The sequence below is a fragment of the Triturus cristatus genome, chromosome 4_1 (genome assembly GCF_964204655.1).
Source record: "Triturus cristatus chromosome 4_1, aTriCri1.1, whole genome shotgun sequence".
NCBI lineage: Eukaryota > Metazoa > Chordata > Amphibia > Caudata > Salamandridae > Triturus > Triturus cristatus.
Window position 1 is genome coordinate 1,210,887,586 of NC_140585.1, and position 16,264 is coordinate 1,210,903,849.

Genomic DNA, 16,264 nt, shown 5'->3' on the forward strand with positions numbered 1-16,264 from the left:
GCAGAGTCATGATGACCATCCCACATTCCAGTTAAGCCAGCCCACAATTATTTACCCAGCAAGGCTCAGATCCCACATCAGATATCAATAGGCCCCAATAAACACGGGCATCTCCTGTTTGGAAAACAAGTCATAAAGCAGGAAGAGTCAGGTGTGAAAGAGATTAGCCGGAGGCTCGTGTAGGATGAAAAGGCTTTATGGTGTGTCAAACCCTGATGCTAATCACAGGTGGCCGTAGGACGGGGAGCTCATGAGACCGGACTGACCTGGGGCAGCGGAGCCAAGCTGCACAGGTCACGGAGAAGTCAGACAAAAAGTACATGTGTTCTAAAGGCCCGTACTTGCTTGTAATGTGTAGCCTATGTGAGGGCAACCATAAGATGGCCACCACTCTAAGACGGAACCCACGAAGTCAATGTATATTATCGTATATGAAGTGCATTTATAGCTAAAACGTTACACAAAGCACTTGTACATACCGCATTGACCATTCGCGGTTCGCTAATACCGGAATAGACAAGGGTAGGGCCCTGTCTCCTACGCGGTCCCAAATTGCAAAGTACCACAGACCCTCCTTTTGCCCTTACATAGGCAATAACTATACTCATATCAATCCGAGTCTAGGTCAATATTCACCAAGTCATGGAGATGTTGCTGTAGCATCATCCTATTACTTAGCTCGTCCCTCGATACAGGTTTCCTTACACATAATGTAGCACAGAGGCCACATATCGCAGGAGCACACTGTATGCACAGACAGAACAGGAAAAGAATGGCTAAGATCATTCCAATGACCATCAGAATCTTCCAACCCCAGGCAGATATCAGTTCCCAGAACCTATCCACGTGGATGGATTCAAATATTTTATGCAGTTTGGAGATGGCTTGATAAACCGTTGGAGCGTTATCTGGTATGAAAACGCAACAACTAGATTGGATAACCTTACATACCCCACCGCGGTCTGCAAGTATAACGTCTAGAACCATGCGGTTCTGCAAAGTCATGAGGCGATCCGCTTGGAGCTCAGCTGTCAAATTACCAAGGGCACCAGCCGTAACATTAACAGTGGATTCAACCATACGAGTCAGTTGTCTCAGGTTCCTACTATTGACCATAGGTCCCCAAAACGGCAGGAAACCCAAAAAGAAGTCTCCTGCTTCCTGACCGGCAGTATCCTCCTTACTAATCATGCCTCTCACAACTCTGGTCTTGTGATAGTCAGAGGCAGCAGTAAATGTTGGCGGTAGCAGATTCGCAATATAACATGTGCCCGAGAAGTCAGGGGGCAACCATGTATATGCTCGGTCGTTGCAGACAAAATATGTACCCTTGGCAGCCAAAAACACAGGGGAAAACTGTGATGGGAAAGTGTACGTTTCAGTACAGTCACTTTTCCCCAGTTGAGCTCTTGGATTCTGACCATTACCTTGTAAACAGAACCGACCTATGTGGGGTACGACACAGATTGGAGATGAAATTTTTCGCTGTCTTTCACCCAGACTAATACTATACCCCGTTGCGTTCCACCCTACGTAAGCTCTCAATTCATCTTTGGGAATAGATGAGTATGCGTCGATATCTCTGCTCATATCGGCAACTCCTTTCATTAAGGCTTTATTATTGGTGCTAGGTCTGATGGAACGCGGTTGTCGCGGGGAGTAGACATCTAGTGCAAAAAGGAACATGGTCTGGAATGCCCACGACGATCCATTGTAACTAAACGGCAGCACCAGATAAGGAATACCTTTATTAATGGTATGTGGCATTAAACCACACACCCAGCAATTGGTTGTATTCATGACTAGTTGGTGCTGGTGCAGGAGCTGAATAAACGAGTTGTTTACAAACTCTGATCGTCTAGCTTGTTCGTGTTCAGGCAGAGGGTGAAAGGAGTGCAAGGAGGCAGTAGGGGGAGGTATAGGCTGTACAGTGGGTGCAATGGGCTCTTGAGAGGAGAAGAATACAAATCCTACAGTAAACACAATCATACTACATAGTATAAACAGACATAATAATATAAAACGGTTGCTCTTCATTATTTTACACATTCTCGTTTTCAAGTTCATTTCCTCAGCGGGTCTCTCCATCTTGAAAAACTCCATCCTCTAATCGTGCCGCTCGCGGCGGGTGAGTATCTTCTGCTAAGGGGTACGCCTGTCAGTCCAGGGAAGGCCCTAGACCAACCAGAACCGTTGACCTAACGTCTTCGGCCTGTACCCCAAAGTCTTGGCACCGCGACCCTGCGGCTGAACCCGGATGGTGGTTCGAAAAACAAAAATCAAGAAAGTCCTTCAGATGGGAGAGCTATGGTATCAAAAAACAAAGAGGTGAGGAAAAGAATATTTATTTGTCCATAGGCCTTGGTCTCAGATTATAGTGGAAACGGCCAGGTACTGTCTGATCTTGAAACAAGAGTTCAGGCTCTGTGGTGTCCAATCGAATTGACGGTGGCACAGTTTCTTGCAAAATATCGTCACTTTCTTGTGCTGAAGCTGTGCCTCTTACGCGTGCATCACTGAACGGCACAAAACGAGGTACAGTGTCTGTTTCAGAGTCAGCGATACCCTCCTGGACCCACTGGTCATACGGCAGAGGCAAAGGTATCCTCTTGATGTGGGCGCCGTGGATCCAATTCTTTTTCCCCTTTACTCGAACAGCTGATCTTGTAGACAGAAGTACGAGGTGAGGGCCAATCCAACGTGGCTCATCGTTGCTCTTTCGCTGGAAATTCTCGATGAGCACCCACGTGCCAGGGTCGATAGGGTGTCCTGTAGCCTCAGAGGCCTGGGGGAGAGTATCATGCATCTGTTGGTGTAAAACACGCAATTTAGCCGTCAATTCAGACAAATAATCAAGCAGTACTGGATGTTCGATTTCGCTGAATTTCGTCGGTCTTGGCACATCCCATACATTGGCCGGGCGGCCAAAAACCACCTCGTATGGACTGAGTCCCACTCGTGAATGCACAGTCATTCTGGTGGATAGGAGTGCTAGAGGCAGAGCGTCAGGCCATTTAAGACCGGAGCTCGCCTGGATTTTGGCCAGCTTGAGTTTTAGAGCGCCATTGTAGCGCTCTACTAATCCAGCTGATTGGGGGTGATTTGCAGCGTGGAACTTTTGCTTAATCCCTAATCCCTCACACACATTCTTCATCACTTGACCCACAAACTCACTCCCATTATCGCTCCACACCATTCTTGGCATTCCAAACCTAGGAAAAAATTCCTTCACAAGGGCTTTGGCTGTGGATAAAGCAGTATTGTCCTTTAGGGGATATGCTTCTAGCCATTTTGAAAAAGCGCAGACAACAACCAATACATATTTCAGGTTGTTGCACCTTTCCATGTGGATAAAATCTAGCTGCAAAACTTCAAATGGATATGATGGAGGCGCAAAATGACCAGCTGGAGTTGGGGTTCCCCTACCAGGGTTGTATTTCAAACATACCATACAATTCTTGACCACGTTCTCTGCACACTTGGGAATTCCAGCATTCTGCCATACTGGAGCCAACAATTTACAGATTCCTTTCATACTGATATGTGCCATTCCATGTGCCATAGTAACCACTGGAAGCACATATGCATCAGGTAACAACCATCGCCGATGTTCTGACACATCAATCCAACAACCATTCTCATCCAATTTACCCGTACTTTCTCTCCACTTGCTCAACTCTTTCTCTGTGGCTTCAGCTTGAAGAGACTTCACACTCTCTATTGTGTTTTCACACATTCCAACATCACCAACCCATCTGGCAGGGCCTGCAACATACATTCGAGATTTCACATCTTTTGCTGTTTCTTTCGCGATTTCATCAGCAAACGCATTACCACGACCAACATCATCAGTGATTTTCTTGTGCGCACTGCATTTCATAATCGCAACTTGCAACGGTAGGGTCAGCGACTCAAGGAGATCATTCACCAACTTGCCATTCTGAATCTTAGCTCCATGCGAAGTCAGGAACCCACGTTCTTTCCACAATCGCCCAAAACTATGAGCCACGCCGAAGGCGTACTGGCTATCCGTATATATGTTCACTTTCATTCCTTCAGACAACACGCATGCTCTTGTAAGGGCAATTAATTCTGCTGCTTGGGCCGAATTATGTGGCACACGTGCAGTTTCCACAATCGTGTGCAAAGTCGTGATAGCATATGCAGCAGTCGTATCACCATTTGGAAGCTTGAAACACGAACCATCCACCCATAAGGTACCATCACACTCAGTCAGGGGAGTATCTTTAAGATCTACTCTCCCTTTCGTCTCTTCTTCTGTTCTGAACAGACAATCATGTTGCTCAATCTCATCTAGGTCTGCTGGGATTGGTAACAATGTAGCTGGATTCAACGTGTTGCATCTCTTTATGTGTATATGATTTGCCAACAGTGTCAGTTCATATCCATACAAACGCGCACTAGTTAAGTGTTGTGTCTTGGTCCTGTTTAACAATGTGTCCACAGCATGTGGATCCATAACAATCAATGTATTATCCATCACTAGTCCAGCAGACTGTCGAATAGACATAGCTGCGGCGGCTGTAGCTCTCAAACAACTTGGCAATGCCCTCGCTACCGGGTCCAAGGTCGACGAAAAATATGCGCATGGACGCGGTCTGTCGCCAAAAGGCTGTGTTAACACTGATAATGCGCAACCATCTTTTTCATGAACATACAATGTAAAAGGCTTGCTGTAGTCAGGGGTACCCAACACAGGAGCTGAACCTAATGCATTTCGCAATTCCAAAAAACTTTTCTGACACTCTTCAGACCATGGAATAGGATTCGGTGTGTCTTTGCATGTCAATGCTAACAAAGGTTTTGCCAGCAAGGAAAAATTGGGAATCCAATGCCTACAGAATGAAGTAATGCCCAAGAAAGCACGCACTTCTCTCTGTGTTCTTGGCACACTTAATTGTGCAATGGCTTGAATTCTCTCTGGGGTCAGTTTCCTTCCCTCCTTCGATAAGAGATGACCTAAATAGGTCACTTCTTGTCGACAATATTGCATTTTTGAGAGAGACACTTTGTGATGAAAGGCAGACAAATGACGCAATAATGACAATGTAGCTTCTTTGCAAATCTTTTCAGTATCCGCGGCTATTAGTAAATCGTCAACATACTGAATAAGGGTAGCGCCACTGGGTAAAACCAGTGCATCCAGCTGTGCTTTTAAAGCTTGACAGTATATTGATGGACTTTCACAGTAGCCCTGTGGAGCGCGTTTAAAGCGGAAGCTGCGACCTCCTAAACTAAAGACAAAAATGTCTCTGCTCTCTTCTGCAATTGGGATGCTAAAGAAAGCATTCTTCAGATTGATCACTGAGAACCATGCAGCGGAGGCTGGAATCATGGTTAACAAGGCAGTTATATCAGGGACAACTGGAAACTGTGGCACAACAATCTTATTAACCTCTCTAAGATCAATCACAAATCTGTAAACAGGCGGCTGTGAAGGGTCCGTTCGTTTTAAGACAGGCAAAACAGGACTGTTGCAAACGTTGCCTCTTGTCTCTTCAAGTACGCCCTTTTTAATCAAGTCACTGACAATTGCTAACAACGCTTTCTGACCTTCATTGGAGATTTTGTACTGGGGAATACGTGGCAATCTGACATTGGCTTTTAAAGTGACCACATATGGCGGTATTTCCAAGAGACCCACATCATTGGGACCAGTAGCCCAAAGGACATCCGGGAGGGATGATAATTCAGGTGGCATTGCATTCTTAGACAAATACATTGGGGAAATCACTTTCTTACCTAATGTAAGTTGTACTCCTGAGGGAGAACAATATAGCGTCGCATGCAATCTTTTTAGCAAATCTAATCCTAGCAGATTTTCACCACAACCTGTCGTTAGGATGAGGGGTGCTTTTAGCTCACAAGGTCCAACAGAAAGTGACATAGGACTAGAAATCGGGTTCCTAACTGGGGCGCCAGAAAAACCTACTGAAACATTCATTTCGCCAGAAAAAGGCGCGCCAGGGAGTTTTGAATGCATGATTGAACTCTTTGCGGCACCAGTATCCAGCAGAAAGGGCTCCGTTACATTTGCTGTAGTTACTTTAACATAAGGTCCGCTCTGATCCACTGGCACTGAAACAACTCCCTCTCTCTGTCTACGGCTGTCCTAGTAATCATTACCTTCCACATTGTCGTCTTCTGCATAATAATCATTATTGTAGTACTGAGCTGTATTACCAGTCGCGTTGGCTTGCTGATCAAAGCTATTTATGGTATTTTGAGGCGGAAGAGGACGCGCGTTCTGGGGAACATTTCCACGCCCTCTGCCTCTAGGAGCTTGCTGACCACCTCTACCTCTTGCGCCATACGCATTACTGTTACGCTGCATTAATTTAGGGCAACTATATTTAAAATGACCTTCCTCTTTGCAATATGAACATTGGTTGGGACCTACAGGGATTCGTGGTTGATAATACCCATCCATTTGCTGATTATTCTGAAACTGTTGGGGCTGCTGATAGATACCTTGGGTTTGCCTATAATTATTCTGTCCTCCACGTGGCGGATAAGCCTGCTGCAAGAGGACCTTTGTTTTCAGTTCTTTCGTTTTCTTATCTGGTCTATCCTTCTCGTCTTTATCTCTATTTTCATAATACTGTGCAGTAGCCAGTATTTGCGCTGAAGAGGAAACAGCCCAGGAACTTTCAGAATCTTTTAATTTCTTACACAACTCGGGAAGTAAATTCTGCACAAATTTATCAACAAATAACCGTTGGCCACCTTCAGTGCTCATGTCTTGACCACTGTGGTCGATAAACGTTTCTTCAAACCTGGTGAAGAAATCGGACACTGTCTCATCTTTCTTCTGCTTACATGCGGATAGTTTATCCCAATTTACGCGCATCGCGGGTATTATGGTTTTCATGTATGTAATAATTCTACCAGGGAGTTCTGCTACCAAAGGGTCAGGCTTCGCACCACCAACTTGGCCAGCATCCGCAGCAATGATATTAGCCCATGTGTTACCCAATTCTGCAGCATGATCCGTGTTACGGATGGATCCCCATAAAGGCTGTGGAACCACATTCCCAAACAACATATCTATGTCAGCCAGATTCATTACACGCGATTCTGCAGTTTGTGATAACTCCTTGTAATATCCTGTAGGGTTTTTACGGGGGTCAGGCAATGTCTGCTTAAGCGCTAACACCTCAGAACGCTTCCAAGGGACATGCACCCAAACACGCTGAAAATGAGCTGGAGTAGCAACAATATTTCTAGCGGCATCAGCCGCAACGGCTTCCTTCCATACCGGAGGGACTTCTCTCATAGGGTATTGTCGCGCTTTTCCCTTTTTCCCCACAGGGAATTCCTGTTCGAACAATGATTGTTGACAATCACCATTCCTGAAGGACAGTAAAGTCGCAACTGCTTTATCTACATTGGGACCCACAATTGTACCAGTTTCAAAATCAAATCGCACTCGACACAATTCCTGTGGGTTTGGGTTTGAACCATTATCCTCCAATTCCTCACAGAGGAATTCACACATTTTATCAAAGACATACCTCTGTTTTGGGGCATCCCATTGGTGAAAAACGTTAACAACTGATTCCACATCATAGAGTGAAGGGAAACCAATCCACCTACGCGCCAGATGATCTAACACTTCTTTCTCGTCAGGACCAGGCAGCTGACTACGCAATTGCTTACGCTGTAAACCAGGGGTCACACTGGATGACCCAAAGAGAGGCGACATTAAACTAGTAACTATATTAGCTAGTCGTTGTCGTGCTGAAGGAGAAGTTGAGGCGAAAACGGGGGGATAGACAGAGGGAAGAAAAATGGATTCAGATACAGGTACAGGGGTAGTGCAGGAAGGAGCGCCAGGGGAGGCAGCTAACATACTAGGCAGAGTCGCAGGAAGCGCGGGGGCAATAGGTAACACAACTGGCGGCCCTTGAGAGGGCTGCACTGCAGGGATAGGAGCCAGCTGAGAAGGAGCTGGCGGCTGTGGGAAGGCTTGCGGCATATTACTGGAGGCTGCACATTTACAAGCTGTGGAGGCGCTGTGGCATTTTGCGCATACGGGGTGGCGAACTTAACAAATGGGACATTAGGGAATCTTTCTCTTCTGTCTCATCTTGCACAAGGGGTGACAAAACAGGGTAACATTTATCGATCCCTAGTTTGTGCTGTCTATGCAACTGTTCATTCATTTGTTCCTCCTCATTATCTTTAAATTGCACAGCTGCTTGCATCATTGACATACCTCTTTCTCTCTTATTCTTTTTCGCTAGCTTAATTTCCTTCTGTTTGGCTTCCTTTCGCCATAGGCGGAAAGAATCAAACATCGCCGGCCGGGCTTTCTTTTTAAACAATTTAACTTCCAAATTATCTAAGATATCTGTATCGAAACTACCATTTTGGGGCCATTTTAAAACATCGTCCTTTCTGGTGTATCGGATCCATACTTCATTATATGCAATGGGGCCCACGCCATGTTTACATAAAGCTCATAGGTTGGAGTTCCAATTGGAGGAACCGGACATGAATCCTCTAACTGGAAATCCCTTCTACAACTCAAACAAAACCAATTACCAAATACACTAGAACCAGGCATCTTCGCTCACTAGTCTAGTTTCAAAACTTCAAAGGATTATCGATTACGATAGTCTCGTGAATACACGAGTCCTCTGGCTTTGGCACTTGCAAGCTCCAAATCGAAATGATCCCGAAGGATACCAAAAATCCCGAAGGATACCAAACAAACTGGGAGACGCTCCACTTATACTTAACTGAATATCGATGATCGATGGCCTCACCAGAAGACTCTCTCGATTGTTTCGCTCTACCAAAATCGTCAAGGGTCCAAAACAGGGCGATTAATCAGGGCAGCAGTCCTTCGTAGCCGTCGGGACGCGGAGAACCTCGCAGAAAAGACTTTCGGACCACGTCGACATGCAGGGGTCGATGAAGTGGCGGCCTTCCTCCAGAATTTCCACACGAAGCTCCTCACGAACCTCTGGCTTGGACCGGTACCGCTGAAATCGTCCCGAGTTGGGCGCCAACTGAAGTACTGGGAATTTTAAGCCCAGCGGTGCAGGGGAACACACCCTAAGACTTCGGGTTCTTCCTGTTTCAGACCTACAGAAACACAGAGTCTTCTGGGTGAAGTCAAAGATCAGTTTATTGGCTGCAGACCAATTACAGGTATCCTAGAAGTACAACAGCGTGTATGTTCTCAGGAGACTGCTTAAAGTTACAGAAACGAGCTTCTCCTTAAATACAAAATATCATGCTTCAGGCACACATTCCTTGTTTTATGGCATGGTCATTCATATGTATACATTACAAACGAAAAGGCAGAGTCATGATGACCATCCCACATTCCAGCTAAGCCAGCCCACAATTATTTACCCAGCAAGGCTCAGATCCCACATCAGATATCAATAGGCCCCAATAAACACGGGCATCTCCTGTTTGGAAAACAAGTCATAAAGCAGGAAGAGTCAGGTGTGAAAGAGATTAGCCGGAGGCTCGTGTAGGATGAAAAGGCTTTATGGTGTGTCAAACCCTGATGCTAATCACAGGTGGCCGTAGGACGGGGAGCTCGTGAGACCGGACTGACCTGGGGCAGCGGAGCCAAGCTGCACAGGTCACGGAGAAGTCAAACAAAAAGTACATGTGTTCTAAAGGCCCGTACTTGCTTGTAATGTGTAGCCTATGTGAGGGCAACCATAAGATGGCCACCACTCTAAGATGGAACCCACGAAGTCAATGTATAATATCGTATATGAAGTGCATTTATAGCTAAAACGTTACACAAAGCACTTGTACATACCGCATTGACCATTCGCGGTTCGCTAATACCGGAATAGACAGGGGTAGGGCCCTGTCTCCTACGCGGTCCCAAATTGCAAAGTACCACACCCTCATCCTGAAAAAACCCCAAAACCCAGGCCCAGCCCCACTTCCCTGATTGCGTCCTATCCCGATCCTTTCTCTTCCTGCCTGCCCACTCCAGCATCTAAAGCGCACACAGCCTTAACCACGCATATGCATGGTTAAGGAATATGCATTGTTTAGGCAAGTGTCGTTTGGCTTGAGGGGAAACGGGAGGCATGGCTCAGCCCGTGCTCAGCCCATGTTGTGAAGGCTGTTTCCCATAGATGAGTAGGCATGGCCTGGAACCCATGCATAAGTATTCACACTCCTAACAATGTTATAATAATTTGTATTGATTATGTGCTAATCTATAATAAATGTATTAGGATTTCCATCATAATCACGGATAATCGAGCAATAATTATTATCAGAGTGAATAGAATATACACAGCAAGCATGCTTCATCATACATCCCTCATCAACTAGACTATCCTCCATACTTGCCTCCCGGCACTGAATCCTTGTGCTGCCTTGTTTCTGAGCCATATACTACCTGCAGCAGCCAGAAGGTCGCCAGTATCTCACCCTATAGGACAGGAAGCCTCCCAGCCCTCCAACGTGTCCCCCTCCTCAATAATTGTGCATTAAAACTCAAGCATTCCCCGGGGAGCTGATGATGACCAAGATGGGCAGGCTGCAACATTTAGCTGAACACAGTGCTTTCATTTGAAGCACCCCTTTGTTAGTGGTGAAACCCTGTGATGTACCGTGAAATGATGCCCCCCCGCAAAATGTGAGGAGGGGCCCCTGGGTGTCCCATATCTCACAGATATTCATTGACCCTGGGCTGAATGGAGGCCCCCTGAAGGGATTGGAGGGGCTGCGCCACAGGGGCCTCTGTTACGCCCCTGCTGAACCCATGCGAGGAAAAGTGAAGCGGGCAGAAGTGAAAAGTTCCTTTTCAGGCTACACGGAGTGGAGGAGAAAGCACATTACAAAAAGTGGAGTGGAGGAGAAAGCACATTACAATCACACGCGGGGCAGAAGTGAAAAGTTCCTTTTCAGGCTACACGGAGTAGAGGAGAAAGCACATTACAATTCACACGCAGGGCAGAAGTGAAAAGTTCCTTTTCAGGCTACACGGAGTGGAGGAGAAAGCACATTACAATTCACACGCGGGGCAGAAGTGAAAAGTTCCTTTTCAGGCTACACGGAGTGGAGGAGAAAGCACATTACAAAAAGTGGAGTGGAGGAGAAAGCACATTACAATTCACACGCGGGGCAGCAGTGAAAAGTTCCTTTTCAGGCTACACGGAGTGGAGGAGAAAGCACATTACAATCACACGCGGGGCGGAAGTGAAAAGTTCCTTTTCAGGCTACACGGAGTGGAGGAGAAAGCACATTACAATCACACGCGGGGCAGAAGTGAAAAGTTCCTTTTCAGGCTACACGGAGTGGAGGAGAAAGCACATTACAATCACACGCGGGGCAGAAGTGAAAAGTTCCTTTTCAGGCTACACGGAGTGGAGGAGAAAGCACATTACAATTCACACGCGGGGCAGAAGTGAAAAGTTCCTTTTCAGGCTACACGGAGTGGAGGAGAAAGCACGTTACAATCACACGCGGGGCAGAAGTGAAAAGTTCCTTTTCAGGCTACACGGAGTGGAGGAGAAAGCACATTACAATTCACACGCGGGGCAGAAGTGAAAAGTTCCTTTTCAGGCTACACGGAGTGGAGGAGAAAGCACATTACAATTCACACGCGGGGCAGAAGTGAAAAGTTCCTTTTCAGGCTACACGGAGTGGAGGAGAAAGCACATTACAATTCACACGCGGGGCAGAAGTGAAAAGTTCCTTTTCAGGCTACACGGAGTGGAGGAGAAAGCACATTACAAAAAGTGGAGTGGAGGAGAAAGCACATTACAATTCACACGCGGGGCAGAAGGGAAAAGTTCCTTTTCAGGCTACACGGAGTGGAGGAGAAAGCACATTACAATTCACACGCGGGGCAGAAGTGAAACGTTCCTTTTCAGGCTACACGGAGTGGAGGAGAAAGCACATTACAATTCACACGCGGGGCAGAAGTGAAAAGTTCCTTTTCAGGCTACACGGAGTGGAGGAGAAAGCACATTACAAAAAGTGGAGTGGAGGAGAAAGCACATTACAATTCATACGCGGGGCAGAAGTGAAAAGTTCCTTTTCAGGCTACACGGAGTGGAGGAGAAAGCACATTACAATTCACACGCGGGGCAGAAGTGAAAAGTTCCTTTTCAGGCTACACGGAGTGGAGGAGAAAGCACATTACAATTCACACGCGGGGCAGAAGTGAAAAGTTCCTTTTCAGGCTACACGGAGTGGAGGAGAAAGCACATTACAAAAAGTGGAGTGGAGGAGAAAGCACATTACAATTCACACGCAAGAAAAAAGAGATTATCGTTCGTCAGGATCGTCGCAGACAAGGCAGGTGTTTGTGTTATAAAAACACATTCATTTAAACACAATGAAAGACCGGTTTTAGGTGATCACACCCAGACGCATAAATAATTCAAGACATGCCCGATTAATATGTCAATCAGTGCTTAGACCTGCAGAAACACAAGGTGCCTTGCTCTGTATCACGGCCCCCTTTTGAGTGTCACTAGACAACTATAGCCGTTGTGGTAGACGAGGCCGAAGAAGAAAACAGACACTTGACAATGTCATGTACTTCTGTGAAAAGTGTGCATCACTAAGTGTGCTAAGCTGCACAGAAATTGTAAAAAATAAAAAAAGGAAATTCCGGGAACTAAAAAACACTACTGGAGAAATGTATCTCTAGAAACGAGCACACAAACTGAATTTGCGCTCAGTGAAGTGATGGTAACAGCGATTGAATGTTCTCTCAGTTAGTGCATTTCAGTTGAAACACTCTTTCAAATCGACGGTGAATGCCGAGTGTAAGGAAGAGATTACATTGTGGCACCACTGGAAGCAGCAGTGTTACATCCAGAGGAATCGCAAATCGTGGCATATCCAGCGTCGCCGTCTACAGAGCCTCTAGAGCTGTGGTCTTCAAACTTTTTAATGCTGCGCACCCCCAGTGCAAATAAAAACGTCAACGCCCCCCCAAATCTTTCACAATTGTTTTATTAAACTGGCAATGTTTAAATGTGTCTAGATGTATCTAAACATTGCAGATACGTTTTGTTACCGTTTTAAAAATGCAAAAAGCATGATTGCTAAACATGCTATTCTGGTCATGCAGGCCTTACTAAGGTGTAAAAGTATCCACAGTGTGATTATTAGAAATGATGGTGGGGGGTTTGAGTCTCTTCCCTTTTGACGCCTTCTCCTAGTCAAAAGACACACAATTGATGGACGGAATGCAGAACAAATCAAAACATTCACCCCCAGTCAAGAGATGTGGGTTAAATCCATCATTCTTTTTCTCACCATGCCACCTCAGTTTAGACCTGGCCATATAAAAATCAGTCTTGACCCTGTGCATCATGGGAACAGTCCAGCCCGAACTGCCAAGCCAGATCCTCCCTTGACCGGAAACAAGCATCCTAGGACCAGTTTCGGGGTTTCACCCCTCATCAGCCAGGATAGCTTGAATCCAGTGGCACAGTGAGCCCGAGACCCACATCTGGGCATACCCGGCGCACTTAGGGCGAGAAAGCAAAGGACACACAATTGATGGACGGAATGCAGAACAAATCAAAACATTCACCCCCAGTAAAGAGATTTGGGTTAAATCTATCATTCTTTTGCTCACCATGCCACCCAAGTTTAGACCTGGCCATATGCAAATCAGTCTTGACTCTGTGCCTCATGGGAACAGTCCAGCCCGAACTGCCAAGCCAGGTCATCCCTGGTCGGAAACAAGCATCCTAGGACTGGTTTCGTGGTTTCACCCCTCATCATCAAAAGCAGGAGCGACATGACACTCCTGTGCCGGATGCACAGCTAGATACCAAAATCGTGATAGATTTTCAACCAATTTGTCCATTTTCAATAAATTTTATTCCTTGTGTTCAAAAGTTTTTATGCTGTATCTTTACATTTCATCATGTCACATAAGAGATGCTATATATTTAATATCTAATACTGCAGATATGCCAATCCAGGCCTTTTTTTGTAGCAAGAATATATACAAATAGTCCTCAGTGGTAGATATTATTCCCAATGCATTTTGGGCATTTATTATTGCCCTTCGTCAGAGGTACACTACAAAATGAAGAAACAACGACATTAGATCATATATTCAAGTCATAATATATTCAAGAAGTTTAATCAGAAGCATGCCTCGTTCTAGAACTACCCCCATCATTGATGTTTTCCCTCTAAACAGCGTGACTACACGCTGAAAGTAGAATACTCAAAAAAGCTTCTCCCCACCTCAATACCCTTCCAGTAACTTAACTTCACTCCTGCCAGCATCATAATGCGGGGGTCGAACCGCAGCACCAGATGTTGGTCGGACCTCAACGATGGCCTGTTGGTTGTGATCCGACCAACATCGTGAGGGGCAGTGGTAGGGCCTTGCTGCCATGACACGCAGCGGGCCGTGGCCTCCTAGCGACTCCGAACGACTATGGTGTGGCAAAGGAACACAGAACCATAAGACGGCGGTGCCATATGGATCCCATGAGGGAATCGAAGTGGGTGGCCCGTATGCAGAGGCAGGACACTAGGATGTACATGATCAAATGAGGTTAGTAACTGTGGGCGAGAGAAGAAGCTGAAGTTGTAACTCCCCATCCCCCCTCACAAGACTAGCTGGCACTTACCTCCCATTGTGATTCAACTGTTCCGTACTTACTGGCCTGTAGGAATGGCCCAATGTCGCTCTAAGCGGTCTGTCATTTATGATTTTGAATTATTTGTTGTTTTGTATTTTTCTCTTAGATTGAAAGTTTTGTCCATATCTCAATATCCGACCATGCACTGATTACAGCCCAACTTGAGACGGGATTTAGGCGACTACCCTGAGAACTGGAAGCACAATCCCTCCCTACTCAGAGATACAGTCATTAAACATGAAATAGCCCCTCAGATTGAAGAATACTTTGTACAGAAGGAGAGAGGGGAGATTTCCATCTCTGGAGTGTGAGATGCATTTAATGCAGTTATTAGGGGGTATTTTATAGCGATAGCCATGGATCATAACTTCGTAAGTGGCTTCGTAGACTAGAAGTACAGAAACTTGCGGAAGAAATCCAAGAGCTGGAACAGAAACGGCTACAGTGGCACTCCCGTCAGATCACTTGAGGATTAACAGTAAGCAAAGGGATATTGTGCATTCATTTTACAAACAAGGCTGAACTTTCCCTTACTCTAACTTAGGAACGGAGCATACATAACAGGGGATAAAGTGGGCCCCCACCTAGCCTGACTTTTGAGAGGCAAAAGGGAATAATAAAATATACAGGAGATAGTGTCGGCCTCTAGGACTCGGATAGTAGAGGATGAGAGTAAAATTAACAAAGCCCAGACTTTCTATGAAAACTTCTATAGATGAACCCCCCTCCATAGTAGACAAAGAGGTCTTTTTCAACAGGATACAGCTACCTACCCTTACAAATGCCCAAAGGGACTCACTTGAAGGTCCTATCCTTCAGGTACCATTGCCTTGCGGCTCAATTCTATAAATTATACTCTTCTAAGTAGACTCTAAAACTTACAGCCCTATTTAACCACTGTGCCACAGCAGAGTCCATGACCCAAACAAGGGGAGAGGCAGTGGTGACAGTCATCTCGAAACCTAATAAAGACACTAAGCATTGTGCCTCGTATCGGCCGATAGTGCTATTGAATATTGAAGTCAAACTTTACACAAAGATCTTGACAAACTTGCCTGAATGAGGTACTCCGTACTCAGATACAACCCAATCAGAAAGGCTTCATCCGGGGACGCCAGGCACACGACAATATATAAACAGGTAACCACCTGATAGGGAAGGCCTCTCTCAAACATATACCAGCTATACTTTTATCGCTGGACACAGAGAAGGCTTTGGACAGAGTGGACTGCACATTCATGCAGCATAGTCAGAAAATGGGTCTGGGTGATATTCTCTAACTACGCCAACTCGGCGACTAGAGTTACTCTAAATGGATATCTATTGTGGCCATCTCAGCTAACCAAACGCACCAGACAGGATGCCCTTTGTCACTGCTCCTCTTTGCCCTATTTATAGAACCATAGGTATACCTAATTTGACAGTCAGATGCGGTAAGCGGAACCAAATTTGGCCTGTGAGAATTGAAAATATCCCTTTACATCGATAACGTGCTTATGACACTGGGCACCACAGACACCTCGACCCAAGCCGTAGTAAACCTCCTAGAAGCCTTCAAGGTAGTTATCAGGCTATAAGATGAATTACGATAAAACTAAACTACTCAATCTAACTCTCACAACAGA

The 16,264-nt window shown here is 45.8% G+C and overlaps 1 protein-coding gene across 1 annotated transcript in view; it reads right to left on the reverse strand.

The window, feature by feature from the left end:
* The window catches only part of LOC146856415 (thiol S-methyltransferase TMT1A-like), a 58,034-nt gene that overhangs the window by 17,135 nt on the left and 24,635 nt on the right, over positions 1 to 16,264 (reverse strand). The gene's annotated exons all lie outside the window — the stretch shown is intronic.